This window comes from Mustela nigripes, chromosome 2, assembly GCF_022355385.1.
Source record: "Mustela nigripes isolate SB6536 chromosome 2, MUSNIG.SB6536, whole genome shotgun sequence".
Lineage (NCBI taxonomy): Eukaryota > Metazoa > Chordata > Mammalia > Carnivora > Mustelidae > Mustela > Mustela nigripes.
The window spans coordinates 81882512-81906842 of record NC_081558.1 but is presented as its reverse complement, the minus strand read 5'-3'; the positions used below and the strand labels follow the sequence as shown (position 1 = coordinate 81906842).

The window sequence follows — 24331 nt, the reverse complement described above, 5'->3', positions numbered from 1 at the left end:
TATCCTTGAATTTCCTAGGGCTTTTCTCATCTTCAATATCTTTTCCTAAAATCAGGTATCTAGAGTGACATCACTAAGATGGAGACCTAAGTTGTTACTGACATTTCTTCCCTCACAAAACAAACAAACAAACAAAAAAAAAACCACAAAAAAACAATTAACTATTCATGAACAAGACATCACTGAGAGGATTCCAGATCAGAGGGGTGAAGCTGAAGGACTCCTCTGCACCACAGAGACCAAGACAGACTGCATTAGAAAGATAAAAGGAGTGGCTGCATATGGACCACATTGCCCCTCTTCCCAGGCCGGTGCCACACCATGCAGACATGCAGACATTTGTTTCCCCCAGTGGGAAAGCAGAGTCTGGCCAGAGGACAATCAGACCTTCCAGCACTGGGGTTTCTTTTTGGGAGCCCATGCTTTAGTCTCACCTGATGGGGATTACAGGGGAATCTGTAGGACCCAGCTACTGAGAATCTGACTGTGACAGACCAGGGGAGAGGTGCTTGCAACAATGAGCACATGGATATTGGCAGATCGAGTTCATAACTGCAGGACCCAAGTAATAATCCCAATCAAAATTTTGCTCACCTGCAGTCAACGTTGGGTATAGATAGCAGGGAGCATACTCTAACTGGGGAATCAATAGGGTGCAGACATGCCTGATTCAGGTCCTCAAACAGAATCTGATTTGCCTACACCAAAGCAGGGAGCTGAGGTACAGTCCTATGTGCTGGTGGGGCCTGATAGAAGTACCCGGAAGCAGTGTAGCCTAGCAACACTTAAGCCAAGACCTAGATAGGCAGAGCTGATCACTACCAGAGCAAAACCAGTACCAGGCATGAAAGTTTCCTCTGCTAAGCCCAGACAGAGGGATTGATTCATCCCAAGATGGAGGGTTCTGCCTCTTGGGTTCTATCTGACCGAGACTATTGGCAAGAAGACCTAGAAGCTATTCTTCCATCTAACCAGAAAGTCTGTTTAAGAACTCTATCAAGACAGAGCTGTTAGCCCTTAAAATAAAGTCAGTACTGGGTTTGGAGTATTATTCTGATATGCCTGGACATTGGGAGTAATTCACAGCTAGGGATAAGGGTGGCTCCCAGACTACTGTGACCAGAAGGTCTACTTGGGAAAAACTGGGAGAGGCTTTAAGTGGCCCCTCCCTATCCAGCTCAGGCATGTGAATGGAAACATAGTTCTAGCTGCTGTGAAGAGTATCTTCCAGTCCCATCTGACCAGAAGGGCTGGTGAGAACACCTGGAAGCTGCATATACTAGCAACGCTCAAGCTGAGATGCACAGTCAGAGCTGGCAGTCTGCAGTGGAAAGTTAGTGGCCCTGTTGAGAATGAAATTTGAGGCGTTAGTTGGTTTGTGTTAAGACAACAAATGAAGAGCTTTATCGTCTTTAGAGCTCCTCCCACTTTGTTCAGGCAGGGAAACTAATTCATAGCCCCACTCATTGCTGAATTACAGACCCTTGATACTGTCCTGCTGTCCCATCAGGGCAGAAAAATGTATTCATCACCCTATCTACTACTGAATATGTAGTTACCCTTGGATAGTGTAGGAATTAAGTGTGCCATTCTCCCATACACTTGAAAATCTGTGTATAACTTTTGACTCCCCAGAACCTTAACTACTAATAGCCTACTGTTGAGTGAAAGTCTTGCTGATAAGTCAATTAGCACATATTTTATATGGTATATTATATACTATATTCTTACAATAAATTTAGCTAGAGAAAAGAAAATGTTATTAAGAAAGTCATAAGGAAGAAAAAATACATTTGTAGTTCTATATTTATCAAAAATAATCCACATATAAGTAGGTTTGTGCAGTTCAAACCATGTGGTTAAAAGGACACCTGTAGCACCCAGACCTGATGACCTATAGCTTGGCCAGAAAATCCAAGCAACTACATAGCACAGCCTCTCACTTGGGTAGGAAACTGAGCCAACAGTCCTATCCAATAAGAGAACAGCCTGAATAGAGCTATATTGAGACACACTGTAATTAAATTATCAAGATCAAGGAATTTTAAAAGCAGCAAGCAAGATGAAGTAAGTTGCATACAAAGAAATTCCCATATGACTATACACAGATTTCTCAACAAACTTTTCAAGCTAGGAGATAATATAAGACATATTTAATATATTAAAAACCAACAAAACCCTGGCAATCCAGAATTCTATGCCCAGCAAAGCTGCCCTTTAGATATGAAGTAGGGATAAAAAGATTTTCCCCTGCAAAAAACAAAAGCTGAGGGAGTTCACTACTACTAGATCTGTCTATGCTCAAGGGAGTTTTTTTAAGTGGAAGTAAAAATATTAATTATCATAAAAACACTATCATAAAAACATTAAAAAGTAACACTAAAAAACCCACTAGTAATGGTAAACATAACACCAAAGTTAGAATCTATAATATGGAGTGATGGCTCATAATTCATTAACTCTAGTTTAAAAGTTTTAAACAAATCAATGTATTAGAAATAATCTTAACTAAAAAAATCTGTTATTAGTTACACAATATAAAAAATACATAAATTTTAATAGCAATAACCTAAAATATGAGAGGGAAGAGAAAAAGTATACAGTTTAGGAATTCTCTTAGAGTTGAGTTGTTATCAGCTTAAATAGGGTGTTATAATTTTACAATATTTTATGGAAACCTCATAATAACGACAAGGAAAAACCTATACCAATTGCAAAAAGAACATGATGAAGTCAAAGAATATTGGCATCAAAGACATCAAAACAGGATTAAAAAAAAAAAAAAAGGCAGGCAGGATAAGAAACAAAGAACAATAGGTCCATAGAACAACCAGAAAACAATGTGCAAAATGGCCATAGTAAGTCCTTACCTATGAATAACTACTTTAAACAGATTAAATTCTCATATCAAAATATACAGAATGGCTGAATGGATTTAAAACATGCAACAATATCCAGTGACATACTGTCTCTAAGAGATTGTGTCTCTTAATCTCTAAAAGATTGTATCTCTTAATCTAAGAGATTATGTGTCTCAGAGACACACATAAACTGAGAGTGATTAAAAAAATACATTTTCAAACAAATAATAATAACAACAAAACAAAAACATAGGTAGCTATAGATAAAGTAGACCATCAACTAAAAATAGTAAAAAGAGATAAAGAAGGTCATTATATAATGATAAAATATCAATTCATAAAGAATAATAATTGTAAATATTTATGAGCCAAACATTGCAGCATCCAAATAAATGAAGAAAAAATAATAACAGATCTAAAAGGAGAGATACACAATAATATGATAGTTGGGGACTTTAATATCCTACTCTCAACAATGAATAAATCATCCAGAGAATAAAGGAACTGCAGATTTGAATGACACTACAGAACAAAATGGACCTAACAGACATATACATAATATTCTATCCAGCAATAGCAGAATATACATTTTTCTTAAATGTACCTGGAACATTTCCTAAAATAGACCATACTTTAGGTGTCAAAACAAGTCTTGGCAAATTCAACAACTGAAAGCATACCCAGTATCTTTGCCCATAATGATGTGACTAGAAATGACGGCATGAGGAATACTGGAAAATTCATGAATACATGGAAATTAAATGAAACTCTACTGAATAACCAATGGATCAAATGAATCAGAGAAGAAATTAAAAGTAAAAAAAAAAAATGTTGAGACAAATGCAAAAGCAGACAATATACCAGAACTTATGGAATGCTACGAAAGGGGTTGTAAAAGGAAAGTTAATAGCAATAAATGTCTACATAAAGAAGTAAAAAACAAAAACAAAACTAATAAGCTAACTCTACACCTTCAAGAACCAGAAAAAGGAGAAGACCAAATGGACTCCAACGTTAGCAGAAGAAATAATAACAGAAGAACAATAGAAACAACCAGACTAAGAGATAGTTCTTTAAAAGCAGAAATAAAATGACAAATTTGTAGCTAGATTAACCAGGATAAAAAGAGAGATGACCAAATCAACAAAATTAAAAATGAAAAAGGATTACAAATGAACCAGAAATACAAAGGATCAAAGAGACTACTATTCATTATATTCCAACAAATTGGACAGCCTAAAATAAGTGAAAATATTAGAAACAAGTTATGAAAAGTGAATCAAAAAGAAACAAAATCTGAATAGACTGATTATTAATAAGATAACTGAGAGATTTTTGACTACGGACTCAATGAATAAAACCCAAAAGCAGATGGCTCCACAGGTAAATTCTATCAAACATTCTTAAAAGAAATTAACATCAATCTTTCTCAAACTATCCCCCCGAAAAAAATCAAAGAGGAAGGAATCCACTCAAACTCATTTCATGAGGCCAGCATTATCCTGAATGAAAGGTGGACATTACAGGAAAGAAAACTGTAGTCAAATTCCCTGATAAATATGAAAGCAAAATTCCTCAACAAAATATTAGCAAACTGAATTCAACAATACACTAAAAGGATCATTTACTATGGTCATGCGGGATTTATTCCTGGGATGCAAGGATGGTTCAACATAAGCATGTCAAATAATGTGATATATCATATTAACAGAATGAAGGAATCATATGATCATCTCACTAGACACAGAAAAAGCATTTGATAAAAATAACCAATTCATGATAAAAGCACTTAACAAATTAAGCACTGAAAGAATAAATCTCAAAATAAAGAGGTCATATAAGACAAATCCAGGGCTAACATTATACTAAATGGTAAAAAGTTGAAAACTTCCCTTTAAGATCAGTTTTCATGAAATTCCTATTCAGTATATTACCAGGGGCCCCTGGGTGGATCAGTCAGTTAAGTGTCTGACTCTCGGTTTTAGTTCAGGTCATGAACTCAGGGTCATGAGATGGAGCCTCATGTCAAGCTCCATGCTCAGCATGGAGTCTGCTGGAGATTCTCTCTCTCTCCCCCTCTGCCCCTCCCCCCCACTCACTCCCTCTCTCCCTCTCTCTCTCATTAAAATAAATAAAGTATTTTTAAATATATAATACCAGAAATCCTAGCTATAGCAATCAGGCTAAGAAAAAGAGAAGCCATCAGAAATACAATGAAAGAAGTAAAATTTTCTCTATTTTTCAGATAACATGATTTTATATGTAGGAAATCCTAAAGACTCAATCAAAAAACTGTTAGAACTAATCAGCAATAATCAGCAAAATCAGTAAAGTTGTAGGATACAAAATTAATATTCAAAAATCCTTGGTGTTCCAATATGCTGATAATGAACTTTCTGTAGTAAAAATAAAGAAAACTTTCCCATTTACAATAACACCAAAAAACAATCAAATAGTTAGGAAAAAGTTAACCAAGGAAGTGAAAGATACCCACTACTCTGAAAATTATAAGACATTGATGAAATAAATCAAAGATGACACAAATAAATGGAATGTAATCCTGTGTCCATAGAATGGAAAAAAATTATAATGTTAAAATGTGCATACTACCAATAGTCATCTACATATTCAGTGTAATCTCTATCAAGATACCACTGGCATTTTTTACAGAAATAGAAAAATAATAGAATGAAAAAGACCTTGAATAACCAAAGAAATCCTGAGAAAGAACAAAACAAGAGGCATCATATTTTCTGATTTCATGTTATACATAAAGCTGTAATTATTAGAGCAGTATGAAACTGACATGAAAAACAGAAACTACACCAAGAGAACAGAATTTAAAGCCCAGAAATAAAAGCAAGCATATATTGTCATTTAATATTTGACAGGGAGCCAAGAATATTCAATGGAGAACAGTCTCTTCATTAGTTTGGGGGAAACTAGATATTTATAGGTAAAAGAGTGAAACTTGATTCCTATCTTACAGGACTAACAAAAATTAAATTGAAATGGATTAGAGACTTAAATGTAGCACCTGAATCCATAAAACTCCTAAAAGAAAACAGGGAAATTACTTGACATAAGTCTTGGTAGTGATTTTATGGAAATCATACCTAAGCGTAAGCAACAAATCATAAATAAAAATAAAACAAAGTCCTAAATAAACAAGTAGGATGACATCAAGTTATAAAGCTTCTGCACAGCAAAGGAAACCATCAACAAAGTGAGAAGTCCACCAAAGAATGGGAGAATATATTTGCGAACCATATATCTGATAGGAGGTTGATACCCAAAATATATAAAGAACTCATACAAGCCAATAGCAAAAAACCAAATAATCCAATTTTTAAAAAGGACAAAGGACCTGAATAGTTTTTTTCCTAAAGAAAATGTAGGAATGGGGACATGCAATATAAAATTTGCTCAACATCATTAGTCTTCAGAGAAATTAAAATTAAAAGCAAAAAGAACTATCACTTCATGCCTACTAGAATGGCCCATATTAAAAAGCAAGAGATTACAAATGGTGACATGTATGTGGAGGGAAGGGAAGCCTGTGGACTGATGGTGAAGCTATCAATTGATGCAGCCACTATGGAAAACAGTATTGAAGTTTCTCAAAAAACTAAAAATAGAACTAGCATATAATCCAGAAATGGGGGAATATATACAAAGGAAATGAAAACACCTCAAAAGATACTACATTTCCCACCATCTTCCATATTTTTATAGTAGCATCATTTACAATTCTGTGGAAACAAAGTGGAATTCACTGGCTAATGGATAAAGAAGTTGTAATATATGTGTGCATACACACACATATACACAATAAACTGTTATTCAGCCATAGAGGGAAGAAAAGGAAATGCTACCATTTTTTATAACACAGATGAAACTTGAAGGCATTATGCTGAGGGTAAAAGTCATACAGAGAAAGATAATAAGATCTGATATTATTTATATATGGAATCTCAGAAAAAAAAAATCCACTGACTTTATAGAAAATGATCAAATCTGTAGTTACCAGAGATAAAGGTGAGAGCAAGAAGAATAGGAGGAAGGTGGTCAAAATGTACAAACTTCTGGTTATAAGATAAATAAGTACTAGTCATATATGGCATGACATAAAGAGTATAGTTATCACTGCTATAGAATATGGAGAGAAGTTGTTAGAAGAATAGATCATGAGAGTTCTACTAGTTTTTTCTGTTTATTTTGTCTGTATGAGATGATGGATGTGAACTAAGCCTACTGTGGTAAACATTTCACAATATCTGTAAATCAAGCCATCATAGGTAAGTTATACAACTTAACCTTATAAAAGTGGGGTCTCAAATATTTCTTTAAGCTGGGGGAAACAAATACAGAGTTGTGCCCACTTGCTTCTAGTTCCTTTTCCCTGAGTTACCGAAAAATTTTGAAATATTTTCTATCTAAAACCATTTGTATACAAACTTTTATTTAACATATATACTAATCTACTCAAAATTCAAAATGTGAGTAGCTTGTACAACTCTTCTACAAAACATTTTTCAAGGCAGACTGTTTTTTCAATTAAATCAATGCCAGCCATTTTCTCATCTCTAAATCTCTGTTTCTATTTTTCTCTTTGCTTTTATGAAAGCAATTACAACTTAGCTTGAGTTTTTCCTTTTGGAAGGACTTCCATTTGTACTCTTTATATCCTTAAAACCCAACCCGTCATGAAATCTTATGTTGCATTTTGTAATATTACTAGTAGTTATGCTTTCTTATTCTTTTATGTATGCATCTTTTCTACCAAAGAGAAAAGTCTACTTTTCTATCACTGAGAGGCAGGACAGTTTTTCTTATCCCAACTTTATGTGTATGATGAGTAAATGATGAAAGAATATATTAATGATAAAATTGGCTATTTTCCAGCTATTTATTCTTAGGATTAGGTTGCTCATACCTCTATTCTCTGAATTTTTTCAGATTTTATCTACAGAATTTTATATAACCAACATCTCCCCCCTCCACTTTTCTTCCTTGCATCAGACAATAGAGAGGGTTCACTGATCCTACTATACAGTCTTTTTCCCAGAGTTAACACCCTGCTCTACAAATTGTGACAGCTTCCTAAGTGTGTGTGGTTGTTCCTGATGATGTGATTTTTTTTTTTTACTACTGCAGTTCATATTTAATGTTGTTTCCCTATTCAAATAGTTGAGTTTATTTTTAAATATATATATTCAAATACTATACAGTCATAATGATGCAGAAGCGTGGGAATGATAATAATATATAGTGCCAGAACATTATAGAAAGTAATACCTTGGAAGTAATTTTCTCATTAAAACACAAACCTTATAACTCTTGTGTATATGCTACAGAAATCCAGTTGACCATTCTAATTTATACACAGTGTCCAAAAGACAACCATATTCCTGAATTTCAAGTTAAGATTACACAATTAAGCTCTTTAATCAATTTAATTATCCTTTGTAAAAAATTTATTTAAATTTTTGTTAACTTACAGTGCAATATTGGTTTCAGGAGGAGAATTCAGTGATTCATCACTTACATACAACACCCACTTATCACAACAAGTACCCTCTTTAGCACCCACGCCCACTTAGCCAATTCCTTATCTAGCTGTGTTCAAGGAACTAGATAATCATAGGGGTCCCCCTACTCCTCCACCATCTTAACTCTTCCCTCTGAACTAATTGTCTTTCTTTAAAACTTAATTTAGGATTCAAAGACTCTCCCACAACCTTTTGCCCAACTTTTCCTCATAATATTTCATGATTTCACAAATTAGCCACAGGCCTAGTTAATAATTTAAAAGTCTGATAAGATTTTAATGTTCAGCTTATTGTAGCTCAAATATTTCAGTAATTGTAATGCAAAGTTGAAGTCAAACACATAAATCATTGAAGGATTTTGTTTGCAAGGTGATAGCCTATTTTCCTTGACTTCTCACAACTCCCATCAATTATAAATTTGCATTCACAAGGTAAATCCTAGAGAAAAAAAAAAAAAAAACACCTTGATGCTAATTTACAAAATCTTATATTTGGTAAGACACCAAAAGGGACTTATACATGAAGCATCAGCTATGGCATTAGAAAACTATCTCCTCACAAATTAAGCTTAATTTCATGATTAGGAGGCAAAATCTAGCATGGCCATCTCTGGACTGCGTCTTGATTCTTTTTTGAAAGATGCCTTCAATAATTGTTAAAAAAAAAAAATCAGTCAGAAAGAACTGGAGATTATGTCCTGATTTGTGGATTTGAGCATACCAAGGGATGACACAGACACCATAAAGCGAGTTCAGGTAAGAAATTTCTGCTCCGGTAACTAGCAAGCAATGAAACAAAGACCTTCCTAGGAAATATGAATAGAGGGAACTAGCACTGAACCATGCTGAGAAAAAACAATTAACTGAAGTTTATTCATTCATTCATTCATTCATTTTACCAGGACTTACAAAAGTATGTGTCAGAATACAAAAGTAAATAAGACAAAAATCCTTGCCTACATGTTGCATATGGTCATAGGCTGAACTAGAATTCCATTCTTTTCTAGGAGTAAAGGACATTAAAAATACATATGTAATTTTTATGAAGCTAGAGAATAACTCTTTGTTAAACATCTACCACTGAAACTAAGAATCCATTTTAGGAAAACAGAGGCAAATGTTGGGAAAATCATGACAAACTCTTTGTCCTCTCACTTGCTTAGTGACTTCTTGGTATCATTTTGGTGTTTTCTGCCCCTCTTTATCTTATACTACACTTCCTTCACTGCTAACTTCCAGATATATATAGGTCTGCCAATATCCTTTCTCTTCTCTCAAAAACCATCTTAAACCACACTTAATAATAAATGACCTAAATTCCTCAAACTATTATTTCCTTCCAAAGGTATCTGCATTTAAACCAGAAAAACAAACAAACAAACAAACAAACAAAGTGTCTGGGAGTTTGAGAAATACTAGGTAGCAGGCTATAGGCCAACCAGACTTTGAAGGTGATTGTGTACACCACTTACACCTAAAGCCTTTTGTTGGAAAGGAAAACAACACAGAAGAAGAGTGGTGAGATTGGATTGATAATTCAGGTCCAATGAAGGAAATAATGACTTCCACCAGCTCTCAGTAGACACAAATTCCTCCTATTCAACCAAGTGTGCGGTCATTAAGTTGATAAATTATGGTAAATAACTTCACCTGGTAGAGCTCTGCATTCTAGTGGAATGGAAATAACAGTTAAATATAGTGTTTTCTTTGGCAGTTCTGTTAAGGTCATCCTTGCCACTCTTATTCCCACATTGGCAACATGGGGTAAGTTGGTTTTTCATCATTGCTTTTAGGCTTTGTCCTGGTAAGAGCAGAAAAAAAAAGCCCTTAGTCATTGCAGCTTTTCCTATATTCTCAAATTTGAGAATTTGAGACAAGGTCTAAAGGTGCTCAGGAGTTCCTTCTCTGCTCAGAAAAATAAAGCCATGTTTGAATTTTGATGTGGTATTCTAATGTTTATTGCAGCTGTTTAGAGCCAATGTACACAAATTAGTTGCAGTGTAGTTATTAAAGTTGTATCTCCAATCTGATTTTATAATCACTTCTGAAAGTGGTACCACTGCTGAAAATTCAACTTTATTTTTTTAAAGAATTTATTTATTATTTGACAGACATAGATCACAAGTAGGCAGAAAGGCAGGCAGAGAGAGAAGGAAGCAGGCTCCCTGCCGAGCAGAGAGCCCGATGCAGGACTCGAACCCAGGACCCTGAGATCATGAGTCAACCCACTGAGCCACCCAGGCACCCTGAAAATTCAATTTAAAAAGAACTAAAGAGATGTTTAGATTTTATTTCTCTTCCATGTGATTTATGTTTCTGCTTAAATATAAACTTCTTAAACAACTTCAGCCTGAAGTTGGGGACTTCTCTTGTAGAGGGCTGTGGACTCTTCTTCTTACTCTGTAAAAACTAATAAAGAGATTAAGTATGCATTTTTATTTTTCCTTCTCTTTTTTTGCTTGACCTGGCAATGCACCAATGCTCCTTGGTGAAGTTTTTGTAGACAGAGTGCTAAGTTATAGGTGATAATTGTTTACTGTGGCAAGGTTTCAAAATAGGAGAAAAGTTCTCCAAAATAGATTAGAAGAGAATAAATGAAAGGTTGTATTTGAACATCCACAAGCATATTTTTCTTCATCAAAGAGAAAATGCTTTTAAAAAAAGAGGCTAAAAGTTAGCCCCAACAGAGATTAATTTTAATTAAAGCTCAGAAAAAGATGACAAGTATATTGATAAATGACTTTCTTTGCTTTGCTTTCCTTTTCATTTCCTTTCATGGTCTATGCTTCGGGTCAGAAGATTTTCCAGGCTTCAGTAGATGCTCATTATAGAATAAAAAGCCATGACACCTTCAGGTATTCCAAATAAAGATCTGCTAGTGATGGGAAGGGTAGAATGCTAAAATACTTTCTTAAATTTTATAATATTTTTAGTCTAAAATATTCATTGAGCTTTTGATAACTAAAAGAAAGTGATCTACACACCATAAGGACTACAAAGATGAATAAGCTTCAAAAAATTCTGATCTATTGTGCTATTGACTTAGATTTACATGAGCTATAAAAGTGACCAAGTCAAGGCAGGGAACTAGGTTAGAAGTTCATGTTAGGTAAAGGGGTAATTCAGGCTTCAAGGTAATCAATGAATACTGTAGTACCCAGAGTGGGTGCTATGCCCACATGAACCTAAACCTGGACCTAAAGGAGAGGGAAAGAAAACTACTATTAATAAAGCACCTACTATGTGTTGAGCACTTCATTAAATGACTTATATATAACTTCTCATTTAATTACCACAATAGACTTGTGAAGTAAACATTACCCACATGAGAAAATAGAGACATAAAATGTATATATAATGGCCTCTGATGGGTGTTACTAATTAAAATATGTAGATGCCAACATGGTTTCTGTGTGGTGAAACCTGAAGTGAAAAAATATGAAATCTCTGGATTTATGTATTTGTTACGCAGTATCACTTTATTACAATATAATACCCTTAAGCAAGCAATTTCAACCTTTTATCTATTATAAGATTCATTATAGCAAGTAATGTTCAGAGTCAAGAATATTAGTGCAGAGCTATAATCAGAACTACCACCTTTAAAAAAAAGGTCAGAAAAATTAACTGATAGAAATTGAAAGAATAATCGTACATTAACACTTGTATACCATTCATTTAGATTCAATGCTTGTCAAAATTTTGGCACACTTGATTTTTATCTCCACCTATACAATGTTGTTTTCCTCTCTCTCATCCCCCATCTCTGTTTTATATAAAATATCCCACAATCAGTATATGTATGATTATTTCCTTAAGATTAGATCTGGAAAAAATTTTATTTTTGGCAAGAACACTATATAAATGAGGTAATTTATTTTCCATTGCATTATACTAGAGGCACATGACTATTTGCTCCATAAAAAGAGATTCTAAGTTTTGTCTCTGAGTTTAAAACAGAGTCTACTGCATCTCTTACTTATGGAAGAACATTTTCCCCTCTTAGGAGCAATAAAGGGTCTATGGGGGTATGTGGTATGAAACAAAGGCAAAACAACATTCTGTTTCCCAATAACCCCTTTATCCAAATATTTCAGCAGTTATTGGATGTTCCTTGCTCAAATAAAACATTACAATTGTATGATGATGATTCTGAAATTCTAATGTTTCCATCATGTACTTTAATTGGTATGTAACAATGTGCTTTAGATTTTATAATACATGTGAAAACAAAGTTTATGATAATCATAGCATATAAATCAAGAAGAGAAAACTGAACTATAAAAAGTTTGCTATAGTATATGTGCAGTAATATATCATCACTTGAAAATAAACTATAATTAAAGATGTATACTATGGGAGCCCCTGGGGGCCTCAGTCAGTTAAGACTCCAAATCAGTTTAGTCTCAGGTCATGATCTCAAGGGTCATGGGATCTACACTCGTATCAGGTTCCACAGTCAATAGGGTTTCTATATGAAGATTCTCTCCCTCTGCCCCTCTGGCCCTTCTCTCTCTCTCTCTCTCTTTCTCACACACGCTCTCTCTCTCTTTCAAATAAATAAATATTAAAAAGATGTACACTATGAATTCTAAAGTGACCACTAAAACAATATAAAGAATTATAGTTAAAAGACCAAGAAAAGGATTAAATAGTTATTTTTTTATTCAGTTAATCCAAAAGAAGGGAGAAAAAGAAGGAAAAGCAAATGAAGTAGTGAAGGTGGTTTAAGACAGTGTTGATTTAGGAATATGCTAAACACCCCCTCTCATGGACACAATGAATCTACAGCTACATATGGAAAAGTTCCCTCTCAAGAGACCTGAAAAGTAGCTGACCAGATCCTCTACAACAGGAAAAGAGAAAAGGGTCTCCTGGAGTCCAGGAGAAGAGGCTGAGATGCAGTCTAACCATAACCTCCACCCCACACCCCAGTGTAGCAACCCACAATCAGGAAGGGATCTCACAAACCCAAAGCTTCTCTCTAAAAAGCATGTGGTTCATACCTCACATCAGGCACCCTATTAAAAAAAAGAAAAGATTTTATTATTTATGAGAGAGAGAGAGAGAGAGAGTGCACAAGCAGGCAGTGTCAGACAAAGGCAGAGAAAGCAGGCTCCCTGCTGAGCAAGAAACCCTTCCCCCTCATGCAGGACTTGATCCTAGGACCCTGGGATCATGACCTGAGCTGAATGCAGCCACTTAACTGAGCCACCCAGGTGTCCCAAGCACCCTGACTTTTAATACTTGCATTTGAGTGACAAGTCCCCAAAACATCTGGCCTTATAAACCAATGGGACTCACTCCCATAAGACCTAAAGAGCTCTAAAAAACTGAGAAACTGTATTTAGATATCATACACAGATGCACTGGCCACAGGACCCTGCACAGATAAAGCAGTTTGAAAAGCACCCAAACTATGGAAGAAGATTTAAAAGCGATCAAAGAAGATTTACTAATCTTTTTTTTTTCTTAAATTTTTTTTTAAGATTTTACTTATTTATTTGACAGACAGAGATCACAAGTAAGCAGAGAGGCAGGCAGAGAGAGGAAGGGAAGCAGGCTAGCAGAGAACCTGACACGGGGCTCAATCCCAGGACCCAGGGATCATGACCTGAGCCAAAGGCAGAGGCTTTAACCCACTGAGCCACCCAGGTGCCCCAAGATTTACTAATCTTAAAGTGTCTGTTGGAGGGGAAGGGACTTGTTGAGATATTCTCTGGGGACAGAAGCAGTGTTTCTGCACAGCAGTGCTTCTGTCCCCAGAGAAGCACTGCTGGGCACCTTTTTATACTCTTCTTCTACCTTGTTAAAGCCATTTCCCCCCCTTAGCTTGCATCATTACTTTCCAACCAGCAGGTACCATCTTTGAGCTCTCCTGCCTTGCTAAAGTTGGAAACTGCCATCTCTTAACTTTTTTTTCCCTTGGCCAATGCCATCTTCATGCTTTTCCTCTGCCATGTTCTCCCTCTGCCTCATTCCAGCTAACCAGTATCTGCTAGAAAGGAGCTTATACCCTTTTCTGGTTCCCTAATTTTTGCAGTGTTGCCAAGGGATACCTCTATCTCATTTTGCTCAGGTGGCTGGTACAGTTTACATTCACCAGTTCCACAGGACTATAACCAGTAGATTAAGAGTTCTTGACTAAATACCAACCGTAGGGTATAACAAGAGATGACAAAAAAAGAGCTCAGCCTTTCTGTGAAAGAAGCCTATAAGCTTATTTTCATAGCTGCAATCTAAGGGGCAGAATTCTAATTAAACACACATCTAAGAAGTGACTATAAGCATTCCCAGAGACCTCAGAAGAGGTTGCACTTTATACTCTCCTTCTGTTATATTCCAGAGCACTGGTATCTCCTGAACCCTTGATTGCCTAGTTCTGGTGGCCAGGGAGGCTTACATTCCTGAGTAGCATGAAACTATAATAGAGAAACAGTTTTTGGCAGACTACAACTTTCAGGGCACTGCATAGAGAGCAGGCTGAAATATACTCACAACCTATCTGTGAAAGAGGCCTATTTATTTGTCCTGGAGTTCTTGCCTAAGAGGTAGGCTTTAGATTTGCCACACACCTATTCCAAATGGAGATGTTTTAGAGAATGCAGTATGGGATATCATCTTTGCATTCTCCCTCTACCTTACTACAGCTCATTGGAACCCCCAGAAAGAAGCTTATATGCTCTTCAGAGCCCTAATTTTTGTGGCTGCCACTCAAGAGACACCTTTAGGCTATCTAGCATGGAGGCTAGATGGGTTTCTAATTGCAGTCCCACAGAATCAAATATATTTGCACACTTTAAAAGTTGCTATCTGGAGTACCTGCCTTGCTCAGTAGGAGGAGCATGTGACTCTTAATCTTGGTGTCATGAGTTCAAGCCCCATGTTGGGCATAGAGATTACATACATACATATATACATACATCCAAGCTGTTGCCTGAAGGTCTGGTTTCCAATCAGTGGAAACTAGATGCTGACTGAGATCCACCTCTTTGGGAAAATGATAGGTCTGGCAACCCTCAACAACTGGAAGCTGTTAAAAATAAAATAGGTTGTTTGGAGAATCACACAGGTTCAAGGGACCACCAAGAACTAGTGCAAGGTTGAACAATAAGTTTCATCTCCTACATGAAGCCACTCCTTCAAAACTGGAAGATGTAGTTATTTCATCTAATACATATAAACAAACAGAATAAAACAGCATGATGAACAGAAATATGTTCTAAATGAAAAAACAAGGTAAAACCTCAGGGTGGGATGAAACCTAATGAAATGGAGGTAAGTAATTCATCTGATAAGAAGTTCAAAGTAATGGTCATAAATATGCTCAAACTTGGGAGAAGAATGGATGAACACAGTAAGAACTTCAACAAACAGAAAATATAATACAGTACCAAACACAGTCACAGATCTGAAGAATCTAGTAATTGAACTGAAAAATAAACTATAGGGATTTAAACAGCAGACTAGATGAAGCACAAGAAAGTCTCAGTGATCTTGAAGACCAGACAATAAAACACATGCAATCAGAGTAGCAAATTTTTTTAAAAAAATGAAAATAGCTTAATATATGTATGGGGCAAGATTTATGTTGCAGAGTTCCCAGAAGGAGAAGAGAGAGAAAAGAGCAGAAAACTTATTTGAAGAAATAATGTCTAAAAAATTTCCTAACCTGGGAAAGAAAATAGACATCCAAATCCAGGAACCCCAGAGGTAAATTCAAAGATTCATACAAAAACACATTATAATTAAAATGTTAAAAGTTAAAAAAAAAAAAAAAAAAAAGAGAGAGTAAATCTTAAGTGCAGCCAGAGAAAAATATTTTCTTACATATAAAGGAAACTCAATAGGGCTACCAGCAGATTTTTCAGTAGAAACTATATAGGCCAGAAGAGAGGGACATGATATATTTGAAGTTCTGGAAGAAAAGAACTTCCAACAAAGAATGACTTACCCAGCAAAGTTATTATTCAAAATTGAAGAAGAGATAAAGAGTATCCAAGAAGCAAAAGCTAAAGGAAATAACTGCCACTACACCAGCCTTACAGGAAATGTTAAAGTGACTTACATAAGCTAAAAAGTAAAGATGCTAATTAGCAACAAGACAACAAGAAAGTATAAATCTCATTATAGAGGAAAGTATCTAGTAGAGGTAGTAGATTAATCAATTACAAAGCTAGTATGAATTTTAAAGAGAAAAATAGTAAAAATAACAATAATAGACAATAAACTGATAAGCGACACACAGGATAATGAGATGTAAAATGTAGCATCAAAAAGATGAAATGTCAAAGGGGAGGATAGTAAACATGCAGAGTTTCACAATACATTCAAACTTAAATTTTTATCAACTTAAAATAGACTTATAAAATTTTATATAAAAACATTAAGGTAACTAGAAAGTAAAAACCTACAGGAGATACACAAAAGATAATGGAAAAGAATCTAAGCCTATCACTAAGAAAAGTCATCAAACCATTAAGGAAGAGGGCAAGAGAAAAAGGGAATAGAGAGGAACTACAAATCGATCAAAAAACTATAAAATGGTAATAAGTACATACTTATTAATAATTACTTCAAATATAAATGGACTAAATTCCTCAATCAAAAGACCTACAGTAGCTGAATGGATCAAAAACAAGGTCCATCTATATGCTGCCAACCAGAGACCCACTGCAGATGTAAGGACACATACGAATAAAAGTGAAGAGAAAGAAAAAGACTGTCCATGAAAATAGAAACCAAAAGCAAAACAAAACAAACAACAACAACAAAAAAAAACTGGGGTAGCTATACTTTTATCAAACAAAATAAAATTTAAAACAAAGGTACTGTGGTAAGAGATAAAGAAGAACTTTACATAATATTAAACAATCAGTCCAAACAATCCAAAAAAAGGATATAACAGTTATACATATTTATGTTCCCAATATAGAAGTACCTCATATATGAGGCAAATATTAACAAACCTTCAGGGAGAAATAGTCAGCATTACAGTAATAGTAGGGGACTTTAACACCTCACTTACATCAAAAGATAGATTATCCAGAAAGAAGATTAATGAGGAAACATTGGCTTTAAAAGACAATTATACTTGATGAACTTAATAGATAAATACAGAACATTTCATTTAAAAGGAGAATACACACTCTTCTCATGTGCACATGGAAATTTCTGCAGGATACACCATATGTTAGAACACAAAACAAGTCTCAATAAATTAAGAAGATTGAAGTCATATCAGTATAAAGTAAGAAACACAGGAAGAAAACTAGAAAATTCACAAATATGGGAGGTTAAACAAAATGCTGTTGAACACCCAATAAGTCAATTAAGAAATCAAAGAAGACATTTAAAAAATAACTTAAGACAAATGCAAATACAAGATACCAAAATTTGTATAACGCAACAAAAACAGTTCTAACAGGGAGGTTCATAAAGGCTTACCTTGAGAAACAACAACAACAAATCATGAAATAAACAACCTAAATTTAAACTTCAAAGAAGTAGAAGAGAAAAAAAATAGGTCAAAATTAATAGAAGGAAAGTAAACAAAGATCGGAGAGGAAATAAATGAAATAAAGGTTAAAAAGGAAATAGAAAACATTAATGAAATTAAAAGCTGGTTCTAATAAAGACAAGTAAGATTGACAAACCATTAGTTAGACTCACCAAGAAAAAAAGACAGAAATCAAGTAAAATCAGAAATGAAAGATGTTCCAACTGATACCACAGAAATACAAAGGATCATAATCAGCATATATGAATTATATGCCAACAAATTAGACAACCTATAAGAAATGGATAGATTCCTAGAAACATGCAATCTCCTAAGACAGAATCAAAAGAAATGGAAAAATATGAACAGAGCAGATAGTAGTAAAGTGATGGAAGATTTTTGATTACTAACTCAGACAAACAAAGGTCTAGGACCAGACAGTATCACTGGTAAATTCTACCAGACATTCAAAAGAGAATTAATGTCAACCCATCTCAAAATCTCCTTTCAAAAAAAAAAAAAAAAATCGATGAGGAGGGAATGCTTTCAAACTCCTTTTTATGAGGCAGCCAGCTGTACCTTGACCAAACCAGACAAGGATGTCACAAGAAAATTATGGGCCAATATTCCTGATAAACATAGTTGCCAAATTCTTCAACAAAACATTAGCAAACTGAATTCAACAATACATTAAAAGGATCATACACGATGATTAAGTGGTATTTATTCCAGGGATGCAAGTGTGGTTCAACATCTGCAAATCAATCACTTGATATATTAACAAAATGAAGGATAAAAAAAAAATCAGATGATCATCTTAATAGAGGCAGAAAAAGCATTTGACAAAATTTAATACCTGCTTATGATAAAAACTCTCAGCAGAGTGGGTATACAGGGAAATGCTTGAACATAATAAAAGACTATATATGATGAGCACATAGCGGACATCATTCTCAATAGTGAAAAGCTGAAATCTTTACCTTTAAGATCAAGAACAAAACAAGGATGCCTACTCTCACCACATTTATCCAATATAATATTAGAAGTTCTAACAAGAGGGATGCCTGGGTGGCTCAGTTTGTTAAGCCGCTGCCTTCGGGTCAGGTCATGATCCCAGCATCCTGGGATCGAGACCCATATTGGGCTCCTTGCTCCGCAGGGAGCCTGCTTCTCCCTCTGCCTCTGCTGCCACTCTGCCTGCCTGTGCTCACGTTCTCTCTCTCTCTGACAAATAAATAAAATCTTAAAAAAAAAAGTTCTAACAAGAGCAATCAAGAAAGAAAAGGAAATAAAAGAAACATAAATTGGAAAGGAATAAGTCAAACTGTCACTGTCTGTGGATGACATGATTTTATATACAGGAAACCCTAAGGACCACTAGAAAACCCATTAGAAGTAATAAATAAGTTCAATAAAGTTGCAGGATACAAAATCAACATACAAAAGTCTGTTGTTTTCATATACTAATAACAAAGTAGTGGAAAGAATACAATTCCATTTATAGTTTCATCAAAAAGAATAAAATATCTAGAAATAAATATAATTAACGAGGTGGAAGACTTCCAGAACTAAAAACAACAAGACAAATAAAAAAGTGTTACATGCTCATGGATAGAAAGAATTAATATTGTTAAAACATCCATACCATTCAAAGTAATCTACAGATTCAATGCAATCCTTATCAAAATTTCAATGACATTTTTCTAGAAAAATAGGATACACAATTAGAAAAGAATAAATAGCCCATAAATGAACCCACACATATATGATCAATTTATGACCAGGAGTCAAGAATATACAATGCAGAAAGGACAGGCTCTTTAATAAATTGTGTTGGGAAAACTAGACAGCCACACGCAAATAAGGAACCTAGACAATTATCTCAGACCATGGACAAAAACTTACCACAAAATATACTAAAGACTTGAATGTAGGAGTTGAAACCATAAAACAGTTAGTTAGATACTTAGAAGAAAACACAGACAGTAAGTTCCTTTATGTTGGTGTTGGTGATGGTTTTTTGTATTTGATGGCAAAAAACAAATTCAACAAAAACAAAAATAAACTAGTGAGACTACATCAAATTAAAAAGTTTCAGCATGGAAAAGGAAATCATCAACAAAATGAAAAGGCAATCTATTAAATATAAGAACACTCCATCTACTTGTGATTTCTCTCTGTCAAATAAATACATAAAATCTTAAAAAAAAACACATTTGTAAATCACATCTCTGAAAAGGAGTTAATATCCAAATATAGTGAGAATTACAATTCAATAGCAAAAACCAAACCACCTTTAAAAATGGGCAGAATAACTGAATACACATTTTCCCAAAGAAGACATCCATATAGCTAACAGGCACATGGAAAGATGCTCAATATCACTAATCATCAGGAAAATGCATGTCAATACTAAAATGAGATCACCTCATCATTGTTAGAATGACTATTATGAAAAAAGACAAGAAATAACAAGTATTGGAAAAGATATAGAGAAAAGGGAACACTGACTTACTGTTGATTGGAATGTAAATTGGTGTAGCCACTATGGAAAATAGTCTAAAGATTCCTAAATAAATTAAAAATAGAACTACCATATAACCCAGTAATTCTACTTCTGGGTTTTACCTGCAGAAAGTGAAAACACGGATTCAAAAAGATAAATGCATCACCGTACATTCTTTGCAGCATTATTTATAATAGCCAAGACATGAGAACAACCTTGGTGTCCAAGCATTGATGAATGGATAAAGTAGTAGTATACATACACACAATACTATTCAGCCATAAAAAAGGATGAAACTTGTCATTTGCAACAACATGGATGGAACTTGAGGGCATTATGCCAAGTGAAATAAGTCAAGCAGAAAAAGACAACTGTGTGATCTCACTTATATACAGAACAACAACATAAAATAAGCTCATAGATACAGAGAACAGATCAGTGTTGCCTGAGTTATGGTGTTGGGGAGGGGTGAAATTCGTAAAGAGGGTTAAAATGTATGAAGTTCCAGCTATAAAATAAATAAGACATGGGGATATAATTTACACCATGGTGAATATAGTTAATACTGTATTTAAAAAATTTAAAAAAAAGATGAAGGAAATACAAAGTACTTCTATGATCAAAATGAGATTAAATAATAAATAAATAACAGGACAATATTTGGGAAATTTGAAAGACTGACCAGACATTGGTGACAAAGTGGAGTAATTGATACTCTTATAACTACTGGTGAAACATCCCTTTTATTAAATAGTTCGGCTATTTCTTAAAAACTTAAACATACAGCCTCCATGTAATCTCTCAATTCTACTCCTAGAGAAATGAATACACATACCAAAGCCCCATAATGAATTTTCACAGCAACATTATTTGTTATAGCCAAAACTAGAAGCAGATGTAACTAACAATTAATCAATGTCCATTAATAGCTGAATGGATTAAAAAACTAGTGTACATTCATACAGTGGAATACTACTCAGTGATAAAAAGGAATAACTACTGACACAAGCAACATGGATAAATCTTTACATAATCATACTGAGTGACATAAGCCACCAAAATAATGTACTTTGTATTATTTTATTTATGTATAATTCTAGAAATTACAAACCAACCTGGAGAAGCATTCAAAATGTATTGGATTATATATTATAAATATGGGCAATTCATTTAATATCAATTGTGCTTTAATAAAGCAGTCAAAAAACTCTGTAAAATTAAATTTTTGGCTCAAAACTAAAAAAAAAATACATACAAATGTATATGTACTTCAGAGTAGTTTCACTTCCTTCTGTGTATCTTTCACCATATATGAAGACCAGAAAAAATTCTAAATGTGTAAGATAGGGAAAGGGGTTCAAGTCCTAGAAAAATTACATAAATACATTTTACCTGGTTATTGTTTAAATATAAGGACTTGGATTTGATTCTTTTAATTTTATATTTTCACTCTTCCTAAATTCTGTTATCATTTGTATTAACTCTATCATATATTGTCTTGGGTACATCATATCATATCATCAGCAAATAGATATTTACTACTTTTCTGATTTGGTATGCCTATACTAGATTTGGTAACCACAAATCATTATATTTAAAAAATGTGCTGAATGCCAAAAGATTCAAAAAGTCTTTCCATAAGCAAAATTTAATTCTCTTTCTTATGAGATATCAAGAAATAAAATCTCTGAAGGGGGACAATGTTTAAGAATATTTAAAAATTCATTTACCTAGTATTTAAAGGAGGAAGAGTCTCAAAAATAAGTCATATATCAGAAAATGCAAGTCGTATATATGCTGCTTATATGCATCAACAAAATTCTAAAGATTAAAAAAGATAAAGCAGAAAAATATTTTTTTATTCCTCCCCTCTGTAATTCTCAGAACAGCTATAAGTAATGTGGTATTATTTACTGTCATTTTGTAAATACAGTCTCTGAAATTTAGTGTTTAAGAACTTGCCCACAGTAGCCCAGGAACTAATTTTGGAGATCCTCTGTAAACCTAGGTTCCTCTGATTTCAAATTCCATTGGCTAACATTTCACTTGGTTAAGCCAGACTATTAATTTTTGCAATTGTTTGAATTATTTGTCACTGTGTAACAAGCCACCCCAAAATTTAGTGACCTAAAATAACAATTAACTCACAAGTCTGCAGTTTGGGCAGGGTTCAGCAAGGAAGACTCCCCGGCTCTGTGTAGTGTCAGACAGGATGGTCTGGCTGGGACTTAAGCTTCGCTACTTAAGAGAGCTCCTTCACGTGGCTGGCAAATTGGTTCTAGCTGTCAGCTGAGAGTTTAGCGGGGCTTGTTAGCTGAAATACCTACACGTGGCCTCTGCAAGTGGCCTTTCTGCATAGGCTAGTTGTGGTTTCCTCAAACGTGTTGCAGCTGGGTTCCAATGGCAAGCCTCCAGAAAGTACCAGGTAAAAGTTATATCAACTTTTATTGTTCAACTCCAGGAGTTACATAACATAGTGACAGCTCACCCGGATTCAAAGGGAAGTTACATAAACCCTGCCTGTCAATGGAAGTACATTAATACCACATTATGAAAAGAGCAGGTGACTAATCTATAAGCAAACTGTTTTGAAACTTTATCAGTGCAGTCTTTAGAATACTCCTGCATTGCATTTGTTTTACAGTATTTTAATATTTTTAAATACCTTTGAAAAAAATGAAACTTTGTTTCTTGCTCCTTTAAAACTGAATGTAAGTGATTGTTTTATATGTCTTTTTCTACATTCCCTTCGCCTGCACTCTCATGAGTTCATTTTGCTCCATATTCATTTGGCCATTAAACAGCTTTGCAAATATAAGAAAGGAAGGAAGGGAGAGAAAGAGAGGCAGGCAGTCAGGAAGGAAGAGGGAGGGAAAGAAAGAGAAAGAAGAAAAAAAAGAGAGAGAGAAGGAGGAAGGAAGTAAGGAAGGAAAATATATGCACTATAATGTGGAAGGCTTCTTTAAAAAATAATATTTACCATATAAGTAATCAAGAATAGTATCTCTCAAGGTACAGTACATATACCATCTTAACAAAAATTACCTGACATACATGTTCAAATGATAATTCTTAGGTACTTGTTGAGAAATATATCATTTAAAACTGAGATCAAGGCCTAGGAATGCACATTTGTAACAAATTATCTAAGTGGATTCTATGCATCCTAAAATCCGAGGCCCACTTACCCAGTCCAACTCTCTTGCTTTAGAGGGGGCAGGGAAACAGCCTAGAGAAGTTAATGTCTTTCCCAAGAACAGAGTCAAATATGCTATTTTCAGTCTCTCTTTGGGAGTGTGTTACTGTTGAGTTATTAGGAACAAGTTTCTTAATGATTTCTATCATTTAGATAATAAAGAGTAAGTCCAAGAAAGAACATTTCAAATTCAAGTGACTACAGGGGCAAGGAGATAGTATAAATGAGTGTGGCAATGCTGCTGTAAGATATGCTAAAATAGGAAACCAGGGAAAGGTCATGAACTGCCAACAGTTTGAGTGATCAAAGAACCCAGAGGAAGATAAAGTTTCATTCATGACCCAGATCACTTGGCCTTGGAAATAAGGTAAATGCCATGACGGCTACAGTACAAAGGTTACACAATGACAAATGAGTAGAAAATCCCACAGAGATCATAAATTGCCTTTGGCCCAAAGATGGCTCCAGAACCTCACATTCTACTTACATAAGAGGACTTCAGCTCCCTTCATTTGTCACCAAACTTTTTATTTAAGTTCTTTCTAGCCCATCACTTAACTAAGGCAAAAGACCTTGAGAGCAAAGCTTCCCCTCATGGGAAAGGAAACCACTCCTCAAGCAGAAAGGTCTGCCCTGAGCCAGTCATTATGCCCCGCCTACGACTGACTCCAAAACAACATTAAACTTGAACAACATTAAACTTCATGGCCCAGCTGCA

At 34.6% G+C, this 24331-nt stretch overlaps 1 long non-coding RNA gene across 1 annotated transcript in view; it reads right to left on the bottom strand.

Moving 5' to 3' along the window:
- LOC132009960 (uncharacterized) overlaps window positions 1–24331 on the bottom strand; it is a 38789-nt gene that overhangs the window by 13340 nt on the left and 1118 nt on the right. The gene's annotated exons all lie outside the window — the stretch shown is intronic.